General features: G+C 41.0%; 1 protein-coding gene across 3 annotated transcripts in view; it reads right to left on the bottom strand.

Annotated features, from left to right (window-relative positions):
* The window catches only part of SPATA16 (spermatogenesis associated 16), a 211,815-nt gene that overhangs the window by 142,516 nt on the left and 57,069 nt on the right, over positions 1-12,230 (bottom strand). The window lies entirely within an intron of this gene.

Below are 12,230 nucleotides of genomic sequence, written 5' to 3'. Positions count from 1 at the left end.
TCAGATGTTAGTTTGCACATGCCTGGATCTAGTTACAGGACACCTGCTAACTGGCAGGTTAATACATGAACTAAATGAAAAAGCTTTGTAGATGAACTTCTGTCCTTGATACTTATTTATGAAAGCCTGTTGACCTCTGCACATTTTTAACCTGATACTCATGAATGAAGGCAAACTTACATGTCCCAGGATAATGTTGCCAGATCCAAACTGGGTTGATCACCAGGACCAGAGGTTCAGACTTCCAAACTTTCGGACTCGTGCAGGAGCCCATCCTCAGGAAACTTCTCTCACCTGAATGTGTGTTTTGGGCTATTCCATGTATAGTGTTTATGTGGTGCCTGATTATGTGTGACTTTTTAGTTGTTGATTGGGATGTTGATTGCCAGTTTTTAGTTCATTGGCTGTTGTTTCTTGTTGCCAAGTCCTCGACTCCTAAGCACTTGATAAACTGGTGGTAAATCAACACTGTTGACTGATGAGATGCCCATTTCCTAGGCTTCAATAATTTTCCCTGGCTATTTTTGTACCTGCTCAGCCAACAATTTTAGTAGCCTTGAAATTGAATGTATGTTCTTGCTCATTGCAATGTGAGGCTATCCAGTGAGTTTGGGTTTCCTGGTCTGACTGCTCGCTTGTGTTGTTGCAATCTGATGGTTAGCTTCCTCCCATCTGTCCTACATATCCACATAGGCAATCCATGCAGGGGATCCTGTAGATTACATTAGAAGTATCTCCCACCTTCAAGTGATCTTTGCAATGTATGATTTGTCCTTGTATGGTAGCTTCTGGGTGGTGTGCGATGCCCACTTGCAGATCTGATACTAAATAAAGTAATGAATTTGCCACAAATTCATTACTTTATTTAGTATCAGATTTGTAATTAGGAATCAAAAGGGAATGCTAAATCTCTTGTTCACCTGGAAATGCTGAAAATATGAGGAGCTTATATGGATGAATTGCTAATTATCAATGTTGACATAATACATGCATAATTGTGGATATCTAGCCAATATGTCCTGGCTTGTTAAAAGTCCCTTGCGATTGATGAAGATCTTTCCATTTTTATTCGTCGCATTAATAGAGAACATCAATAGATTATTTCCCCTAGATCCTAAGTTTTAATTTTGTCTCCAGCCCAGTCAACCAAGCAAGAGCTGGAGACCATTTTGACACATCACAATTAAGGTGATGATTTTTGCCTCAGTCAGCTTAAAACGGGCTATGAAATCTTCAGTGGTTCAACTATCCATTCATATTACAAATGCTTCCCTTCTCCTTTTCATTAACAAGAATCAGATGTTCACATAAATATGACATGAGAAGGAATTAAATTTCTCAAAGGCAATGTAAGGTCAGAAGTAGGCATGAGGAGAATGCATGAAATGCTTCATTTAAGTTAACATTCTCTCCTGGAGAATATTAACTTCCGTTCTGACTGAAGAAGCTTCTTGGATGAGAAGAAATGAAACATCTTCAAAGAAAAACAAAGTCCGGTCGTCTTTTGAAAAAGCACCTTTGAGAAACCATGATCTAGATGACTGGGAATCTCTATAAACATTGTCTCCTACAATTATAATGTTACCTAGTTCCACATTATCTGCTGGTGCGGCTAGGGGTGGTTATGGGAACATTCCATGTATGGCCACTTCATAAAAATGTTCTATTTTCCGAACCCTATTGCTTTCTAGGTATTTTGGATCCCATGATTTCCAACTTCTAAGAGTTGAAGTATAAGATCTACAGAGGCAACACAAGATAAAGAGCCGAGGTGGCGCAGTGGTTAAAGTGCAATACTGCAGCTACTACAGCTGACTGCTAGTTCAGCAGATCAGCGGATCAAATCTCACTGGCTCAAGGTTGACTCAGCCTTCCATTCTTCCCTTCCCTACTTTACTTTCTTTTACTTTTATTTGATTTATATACCGCCCTACTCCCGAAGGACTCAGGGCGGTGAACAGCCAACAATAAAATACAGATATACAAACTTTAAAGAGCAGAAATAAAATCGAATTAAATAGTTTGGCCCAGACAAATTAAAACCCCAATCAATTTAAAACAAATTTAAACTTGGAGTATTAAAAATATTAAAATTATTTAAATTGTTTAAAAAGAGGGAGAAAGTTAGGCCAGGCCTGCCTGGTGGAATAAAAAGGTCTATAGAGTGCGGCGGAAGGTGCACAGATCCAGGATCCTCCGTATTGTTTAAAAGTAAAACAATGGATATTGCTCAATATATCTGGTTTCTAACATTTGCGCCAAATTCAAGTTAATAAGTAATATATTCCTTAATCTATATACAAATTTACATATCTCCTATTTCATTATATATTAAGTATACAGTATTTTACTTCCTAAACAGCTATACATTCTATTCTAAATTCTCTTGAGTTTGTAGGAGCCCCTCAAGTATTGAAACAGTGCTATCATGTCCCCCCCCCAACCCAGGGGTGAAATGCTCCCGGTTTGGACCAGATCGAGGATCCAGTAGCGATTGTGGCAGGTGATTCGGAGAACCTGTAGCAATGGCGGCGCAAGGCTCCGCCCACTCGCATGGATGTCGTTACTTCCTGGTTTTACCCTCTGCACATGCGCAGAAGGTTTTGCGCATGTGCAGAGGGTCTGCGTGTACATGTGATACGTACGCGGGGCACATGCATTTCTGAACTGGTAAGGAAGATAAGTAGATTTCACCCCTGCCCCAACCTTTCTTTTCATTAGACTTGACATACCCAATTCCTGTAACTGTTTTTTGTATGTTTAAGCTTGCAGCCTCCTAATCATTTTTGTTCCTCTTTTCTGCACCCTTTCCAGTGTCTCAACATCTTTTTTTGTATTGTGGGGATCAGAACTAGATGCAATATTCCAAGTGTGGAATATTGACAATCCTGATATCTACAGGGTGTTGCAACTATAGTATTCAACAAATCACTGAAACCACCATAAAAAGCAAAGGAACAAGATAAAAAAAAAAATCAGGTTAAAATGCAACTATCTCTAAGGAGCCTCAAAGCCTTAACAAATATCCAAGAGAAATTTGGAGCAATCTCCTCTGTTTGAAAGGAAAGCTAACCAAGAGGGAGCGAGGTAAGTTAGTCAAGGAGAAGAAAAATAAACTAGCCAAGAGGGAGCAACATTAGAAGCTTTGCCAGGAAAAAAAAGAGGATATGAGGAGTTTGATTGACATACCTTTTCATCTGTTGATTTTTAAGTAGAAAAACATACTTTAAAAAATTCTATCCAACTTTTAACTGCTGATAGAGAATTGATTCCTTATGCAAATTCTTGGGCGTGTGAGATTAACAGAGATTGCCCTTCCTTTCTAATTCATCTTGGGGACATCTTGAAATGTGGTGCTATTACTGCTTCTCCGGCTTTAAAGAAAAGATTGGACTAATTGGTGGAAGTTATCAGAATCACCCTGCCAACAAAAGTGTGTATAGTCCAGACTATGGTTTTCCCAGTTGCAATGTATGGCTGTGAAAGTTGGACCATAAGAAAGGCTGAGCGCCAAAGAATTGAGGCCTTTGAACTCTGGTGCTGGAGAAGACTCCTGCGAGTCCCTTGGACTGCAAGGTTGTCAAACCGGTCATTCCTAGAGGAGATCAACCCTGACTGCTCTTTAGAAGGCCAGGTCCTGAAGATGAAACTCAAATACTTTGGCCACCTAATGAGAAGGAAGGACTCACTGGAGAAGAGCCTAATGCTGGGAAAAATTGAGGGCAAAAGAAGAAAGGAACAGCAGAGAATTGAGGTGGCTGGATGGAGTCACTGTAGCAGTCGGCATGAGCTTAAATGGACTCCAGAGGATGGTAGAGGACAGGAAGGCATGGAGGAATATTGTCCATGGGGTCGCAATGGGTCGGACATGACTTCACAACTAACAACATCAGAATCAATGGCTATTAGCTTTAATGGCAGTGTGGCTTCCTCTGAAGGAGACTACTAGGCTTCCTGGTACACTTGGTTGGCCAATGTGATAACAGGCAGCTGGACCAGATGGACATTGTTTATGTTCTTATTCCAAAGATGCTTTTCAAAAGACAACTGGACTTTCTTGGTTTTGTTTTTCCTTGGAAAACATTGTGCTTCTCCTCCAAGAAGCTTCTTCAGTTCTTAGGTTCCCCAATTTTCTACAAAGCTTGCTGGCTTTCTACTCTTTATAGCTGCATTTATTTTCAGTAAGGATAATAAAATCAAAGCACTCTAAATTTGGAAGGCACCACAAGCACTCTCAAATCCAGCCCTCTGTAGTGTGAAAGAAAACCAAGGAAACATCCTTAAGAGGCATCTGAGAGCCTCTTCTGAAAAATCTCCAGGGAATGAGAACTTCCAGCCTCTGTAGATAGGCTGTACCACTTTATATAGATCTTACTGTCAGAATCCCACCCCCTTATATTTAAACTAAATATAGGTAGCTGCAATTTACACCCATTATTATTTCTGGTTTCTATGGCAGTGAAATATAGCTCCTGATGATATATCCTATGGCATCCTTTATATACCTGAACAATGAAACCAAGTCTTTGGAGGGTTTTTTTTTCTTCTCCAGATTGAACATCCCATATTTTCTTAGTCTGCCCTGTCATTAGGCTTGTCCTCAAGTCTTTCAATCATCTTTGTCATTGTCCTCTGAACTCATTCTAACCTGTCAATATTCTTTTGGAAATCTGGGGTTCAGGTATAGACTCATCCGTGCAGAGTAGAGGGAGATAAGAACTTCAGATATCTTAGGTATAAAGCTTCTCCCAATGTAGCTGAGAACTGTATTAGTCATTCTAGAACAGTGTTTCTCAACCTTGGAAGCTTGAAGATGGGTGGACTTCAACTCCCAGAATCCCCCTGCCAGCGCTGCTGGCTGGGGGATTCTGGGAGTTGAAGTCCACCCATCTTCAAGCTACCAAGGTTGAGAAACACTGTTCTAGAAGCTCTCTCATTCTGCTGGCTCATATTCAGATAGTTGTCAATAACCACTACGAAGTACTTCTATGAAGTGATACTTTAGAGCTATGAATTCCCCCATAATGAATGTGTGTGTCCCCCTCATTTTTCTTTCCTAAATGAAATAACCTACTGGTAGGTTTCTCCTTGCTGAAAAACCACTTGTTCCTCTCAGCCCAATCTTACGATCTGTCAGATTACATTGCAATCTCGTTCGATCTTCCTGGGTATTGGCCAGACCTTCCAATGCTGTGTCAGCCATACATTTGACAAGTAGTCCATCAGTTTTGTTATCCAGGGATTAATAAAAATGTTGAACAACTTTGGCTCTAAGATAGATCCTTGGGGTTCCATGACATATCCCACTGATTACTGTTGGCCAACTCAGTATAGAGCTATCAATGCTGACTATGAGTGGGGTTAACAAGTCAACAATGGATCCACCTTACAATAAAGCAATCCAACAATTCCAGTTCCTTCTAGCTAATATTCTAAGGCATGTTTCATCTGGGCTGGTAATTTGAGGATATTGAAAATGGCTAGAAGATTCATTACCATATCCTTATTTTCTTATCATGTTTGTTCCCAGTCTATGTAACTGAATCCCTATTTGCTTTGAATGTAAGTCAGAAAGAAGTTAGGAGTTGGGTTTACCTACTTTCTGTGGTTATCTATTAAGATTTTCCTTTGGAACTAGTGGTAGGTTTACTGCCTCCTTTGTCTTCCTTTCTCTGTTGCCATATCGGGAAAACTCTATTTGCCTTGTTTTCTTCCTTTGCCTTCTTGATATATTTCTATATTTATGATGTGAACCTTTGTAGACTTTCTTGGTTGTTACTCTGTCAGATGCAAGCAATCAGAAACACTCATGAATCATTAGTCTGCAACTTTATTATCTGCCACCTACATTACAAGAATTTCACCAAACTGCTTGCCTTTCCTGAGAATGGCCAGATTCATGGATCTTGGGGGAAGTCAAACTTATGTGACTTATGGCTGCACAAGGACGCCAAGCTAGGCCCTCTCTCTCTCTTTTTTTTTAATTTTGATTTATATGCTGCCCTTCTCCGGAGACTCAGGGCGGCTTACAATGCGTTAAGCAATAGCCTTCATACTTTTGTATATTTATACAAAATCAGCTTATTGCCCCCACAAACTGGGTCCTCATTTCACCTACCTTAGAAAGGATGGAAGGCTGAGTCAACCTTGAGCCTTGGAGAGATTCAAACCAGCAGTAAATTGCAGGCAGCTGTGTTAATAACAGGGTGCATAGACCACTGTACTATCAAGGCTCTTGGTGCTTTTTTAAAACTTGGCTGGCAGTTTCTCAACATACTCCTTCCTACCATTTCCAGTAAACATCTTTTTAGTCTTGGTAGTTATCTACTTAACCAGCTTGGCTCTTTTGTTTTTTGTTTTCCTTACTGAAACTAGTTGAGATCACAGTATTCTTAATTTCCTATTCAACAAATTCAAATTGAGCCTTGGTAGTACAGTGGTCTAAGGCACCCTGTTATTAAGCTGGTTATTAAGACCAGCTGCCTGCAATTACTGCAGGTTCGAAGCTTGCCAAGGCTCAAGGTTGACTCAGCCTTCCATCCTTTCTAAGGTAGGTAAATTGAGGACCCAGTTGTGAGGGCAATAAGCTGACTTTGTATAAATATACATAAGGATGAAGGCTATTGCTGAGCACATTGTAAGCCGCCCTGAGTCTCCGGAGAAGGGCGGCATATAAATCAAATTAAAAAAAAAATTGACTGCAACACCTTCACATATAAAGGTTTCTTCCCATGGCAACTTCCTTAGTAGTTTATGAGGATTTGACCTCTCTAAAACCCATGGTTGGAGTTGGTTGATCTGTTGATCAAGAGTCAAGAAACTTAAGAAGGCATTGGTCACTTGTATCAAAGTACCCATTATTTTAATATCTTCAATAAACTTATCCCTGATACTAAAGACTAAATCCAAGGTAGGAGACCCCTTAGTCTCTGAATAAAACTTTAAAAAAAAAAATCAGCCACACAAGTCAAGAATTCATCTAATATCTTGAGTTTGGCAGAATTAGTTTTCCAACAGATGTCTGAGTAATAGAAGTCTCCCATCACAACCATTTCATGCTTTTTTGAGAGTTCAGGTATCTACTTCTGATACTGTCAGGTATCTACTTTAATAAATCTTCGTTCACTTCTTCTGACTGGTTTTATGGTCTGTAGCAGAGTCCTAGCAAGGATCCTTTCTATTACCTTGTCCTTTCATCTGAACCCAGATGTTTTTAACAGTGTGTTACTATTGGTGGACCACAGTGCTGGTAACTTCATTCCTGACAATATTAATTGGATAGTGTGCAATATTAATTGCATATTTGGCACTGTTACTTGCATTATGTAGCCTTCTCAAGTAAAACCAGACAGGAAACGCAACTAGAAGAGCTAATTCTACTCTATTATACGATTCCATTAACACAAGCATGCAAATTCTCATTGTCTCTTTTTACATCCTGCTAAATAATGGGACGCGGTGGCTCAGTGGCTAAGATGCTGAGTTTGTCGAATGAAAGCGGTTCAAATCCTTAGTGCCATGTAACGGGGTGAGCTCCCATTATTTGTCCCAGCTTCTGCCAACCTAACAGTTCAAAAGCATGTACAAATGCGAGTAGAAAAATAGGGACCACCTTGGGTGGGAAGGTAATAGCATTCTGTGCACCTTTGGCATTTAGTCATGCTGGCCACATGACCATGGAGACATCTTCAGACAGCGCTGGCTCTTTGGCTTTGAAATGGAGATGAGCACCACTCCCTAGAGTTGGGAACGACTAGCACATATGTGCGAGGGTAACCTTTACCTTTAAATTAGGGAGGATCCTGTCTGAGTTTTTTTTTCTTGGCCTGCTATGCAACCGTGGGGTCCCCCTCCCTATTTATCTGATCAATCCCTAGACAGCATCTTGTCCTCATTTCCTAAGGTAGATTCCATATATCAGTAATGGCTAACCTTTTTGCTATTGTGTGCCAGGAGCAGGGTGGGTGGGTGTCGTGCCTCTGGGGGGGTGGGGAACAGTGGTGGGTTGCCCTCGGTAGAACCGGTAGTAAAACTGGTGGGAGACCCCACCCACTGACCTTGACGTCATGAAAACACTTCTGCGCATGCACAGAAGAGCGTGCGTGCGCGCGTGTGAGCGAAGCGAGTGCATGTGGCCCCATTGTGAACCAATAGTAAAGGTAAGTAAAACTGACCCCTGGTGTGGAAGGTCATTTTCATCTTCCTAGACAGGCTCTGGAGCCTGGGGAAGCAAAAAATGGGCCTTCTGGCCCCACCGGAAGTTGGCAAATGAGCTGTTTATGGCCTCCGGGCGGCGGGGGGAAGGCTGTTTTCACCCTCCCCAGACTCCTAGAAAGGCTCTGGAGCCTGGTGAGAGAGAAAAACAGGCCTTCACCCCCCCCCAAGGCCCTCCAGAGGCAGGAAACAGCCTGTTTCCCTACTTCTGGTGGGCCCAGAAGGCCCGAAGGAGCTGAGCTCGCGTGCCCACCAATATGGCTACAAGTGCCACCTGTGGCATACTTGCCAGAGGTTCGCTACTGGTTTGACTCTAGTAACATTTATTCTGGGTTTAAAACAAATATTTTTTTTAGGATGCGTGCTGAGGAAATTTTGCTTAGTGTAAAAATAACCCTGATTATATCAGATATTAGGAAAAATCAGGGTCAAATAGGGCCAGAAGGACATCTCTCCATGTGAATATAGATTTTTAATGCTCACTTTTATTACTTCAAGAATTGTATTCATGCATACAAAAGACTTTTCTCCTCTTGTGAAATATGAGCCACAAATATCTATACAGCATAATGAACATAATGTATAACAAGTATTATCATCCAAATTGTGGCTCACCCAACTATGAGTAAGTTAATAAAAAGATCACTTGAGTAATTTGTACAATATTTCCTATCCCAGTAATTAAGAAACAGTGGCATACTTAAAGCAGACATTCGTCTTCCGGAAGGTTCTTTGTATAAGAGAATGAAATGAGTTTTAATTTCTGTTCTAGCTACACAGCTACTTCCCTAGGTAAGTGACACCTGGGTGCCTACTATTTTGTGACAAAGTCAAACAGGAACGAATAGTTGTGGTTTAATTTATGACCTATCTTTAGGGTGGGCGAAACAGCCATATCATCTCACCTTCCCTTCAAACACAGGCATTTTCAAAAGTATTGCTTAAAGTTAGTATGGGGGAGAAAAAATTAAAAAGCTGCTTTGCATGCATGAAATCTTTGAGTGGTTTTTGAGAAGTTTTGACAGACTCTGTAGCATATCGTTCATTACAGAGCTGGTTCATTCTGGGAAGGCAAGAAACCTTAGGTGGATTGAATTCAATTTATTTTCTTCTTGGAGGAATACAAGAAGGGGGTTAAACTTGCCATATCCAACCCATTGCTCACTGCCTGTCCTGCAATGCACAGTGGTCATCCAAGCATTGATCGGATTCTTCCATGCCCCACCTGACTTTAATTAAAAAGAAATAAAATGGGAAGTTGCAAAGTTGCACAATTAAGCTTCAACCTTCAGCATCCAGTTTATTTCAAAATATACCTTGGGGGGCCCTGTACAGATTCTTAGAAATAGTGGATAGTTATAAGCCATTGCTTTGTTTGATGTGTCAACAGGAAGGAAGGAAGGAAGGAAGGAAGGAAGGAAGGAAGGAAGGAAGGAAGGAAGGAAGGAAGGTAGGAAGGAAGGAAGAAAGGAAGGTAGGAAGGAAGGAAGGAAGGAAGGAAGGAAGGAAGGAAAGATAAATTACAGTGTATAGTTTATACTATACTCACTGTATAAATGGGGCATAATATTCTCCCCTCATTGTGACTGCAGGGTCTACTGGCTATAAGCTGAGAACATATACTGGTCCAGCATCTGTTTTTTTTCATATAAACAATGCTGTGTTTAATGGCTAAATGGCTAGAAATGAGTATACTGAAGATAGATCTTTTTAACATTCATATTTTTAATTCTTGAAGAAATGTTAATATATATTGCAAGTCCATGTATGATATGTCATATGCTAAACAAACAAACAATACTGATAGAAAATATTTTAGGGAAGTCAAGGAGAGCTGACAGCAGCTAATAACAATCTCAGGTATTTTACCTGAGGCAATAGCCTCCTCAATGAAATAAGAAAGAACAGACAGTTGTTCAGATTCTTCTGCCTTAGATCCAGGGCTGCTGGGGGTTCGCAGGGGTTCGGGAGAACCTCTAGCTAAGATTCTGTGCAGTTTGGAGAACCCCCAAATCTCACTCCTGGTTGGGTTACGACCACAATTGAGCCCACAATTTCTGTTGTTAAGTGAGACATTTGTTAAGTGAGTTTTGCCCCATTTTACGACCTTTCCTGCCACAGTTGTTAAGTGAATCGCCGCAGTTTATAAGTCAGTAACATGGTTGTTAAGTGAATCTGACATTCCCCATTGATTTTGCTGGTCAAAAGGTTGCCAAACGGGATCAAATGACCTTGGGACACAGCAACGGTCATAAGTATTTTGATCACATGATCCTGGGGATGCTACAAAAGTCGTAAGTGAGAAAAACAGCCGTAAGTCACTTTTTTCGGGGCCACTGTAACTTGTGAACAGTCACTAATGAACTGTTGTAAGTCAAGGATTACCTGTGCAACCATCAGAAAATAGTTCAGAAATCCTCATTATTGGGAACAGTTTATTACTTATTACCAGAAGCAAGAAGTGAATCTTGAACACCTGATAGTGCTCCCTTGTACAGCAACTCTACCAAGCCCGAACCTGATTTTTGTTCTTTTATTGCTGGCTAGGAAATTCTGGGTGTTGAAACTATACATTTTAAAGTTGCCAAGGTAGAGAAACACCAGTCTAGCCTGTCCTAAAGATGCTTTTTTCAAGAGGCAACTGGACTTTCTGGTTTTTCTCTGAAGACGTTTTGCTTTTCATCTAAGAAAAGCTTCTTCAGCTCTGAAGAAGCTTCTTGCATGAGAAGCAAAACGTCTTCAAAAAAAACAAAAAACAAAAAAAAACAAAACAGAAAGTCCAGTTGCCTCTTGAAAAAGCACCTTGACCTGGATGACTGAGAATCTCCATAGACATTTCTCCTTTGTAATGGAGATAGCTTGGAAGAAGAGATGGCCTGGAGATGGCTTAGGAAAAAAAACCTGTATGTTTTTTTTGAAAAAAACTATTTTTAATACCTTATTTCATCTTCAGCACTTTATAAGTTACTGTATTGTTAGTTAAGCAATGGAAGAATCAAGAGGCATCGTTGTTGGGCTATATTTAGGTCATCAGTTGGCCTGAATCCTGTTGATTAAGGTAGTTAGCTTGGAGATAGCCAAGGCCAAAACCGTGTAGGACTGGCAACCAATGCAACTCTTGAAATATTAATGTGGTCAGCTGGATGACTGAGAATCTCCATAGACCCCAGTCTACCTTAATGTATTGAGTAGTGTTCTCTGACTGTTAGTAACCTCTTTTGGAATTAGACTTTTAAGTATGTTTTTTTAAAAATTTATTTGTTTAATTTTACACCTGTTTTGCTTCCCCTAGGGCAGGAGTCTGCAACCTTAAACACTCAAAGAGCCATTTGGACCCGTTTCCCACAGAAAAGAAAACACCGGGAGCCACAAAACCTGGGAGGGCGTGTCCAACTTGATGTCACTCACTTCTACCAGTCACATGCCCCCCCCCTAGCCACACCTACCCAGCCGGTCATTAGGGCAGAGAACCTGTTGTTAAAAAACAACGGGAACCACAAAACCTTTTTGACATATCTCTCTTTCCCTTCCCTCCCTCCCTCCCCCCTCCCTCCCCCCTCTCTCTGTATCTCTCTATGTCTCTCTCTCTCTCCCCCTCTCTCTGTATCTCTCTGTCTCTGCCCTGGCCATTTCTCCATCCCCCGCCGTCACCCTTACCTTTTCAGGCCAGGCAAGGAGTGACTGGGAGGGGACGCTGAGGGGTGGGGCTGGCCAGTGGCAACAGGGAGCCACAGCAAAGGGCCCAAAGAGCCGCATGTGGCTCAGGAGCCGCAGGTTGCTGACCCCTGTCCTAGGGACATTCATTCAGGACAATCTGAGAGGCTTGCTTTCCTCATTTTGCAAGAATGCATTATGGGTGTTTTGAAGTTTTTAAAATATCCCTGTCAGTCAAAACTGAATATACGCAATTAGATATTATTTACCATTAGGATACAGTACAATTTGCAAAACCTTCCCTGCACCGCTCTAAAATCTATAAACTGAAGTGCAAAACTTTAATGTAGTTTAACCTAGCT

This window comes from Pantherophis guttatus, chromosome 6, assembly GCF_059756535.1.
Source record: "Pantherophis guttatus breed Tessera chromosome 6, ASM5975653v1, whole genome shotgun sequence".
Lineage (NCBI taxonomy): Eukaryota > Metazoa > Chordata > Lepidosauria > Squamata > Colubridae > Pantherophis > Pantherophis guttatus.
This window is presented reverse-complemented; position numbering and strand designations above follow the sequence as displayed.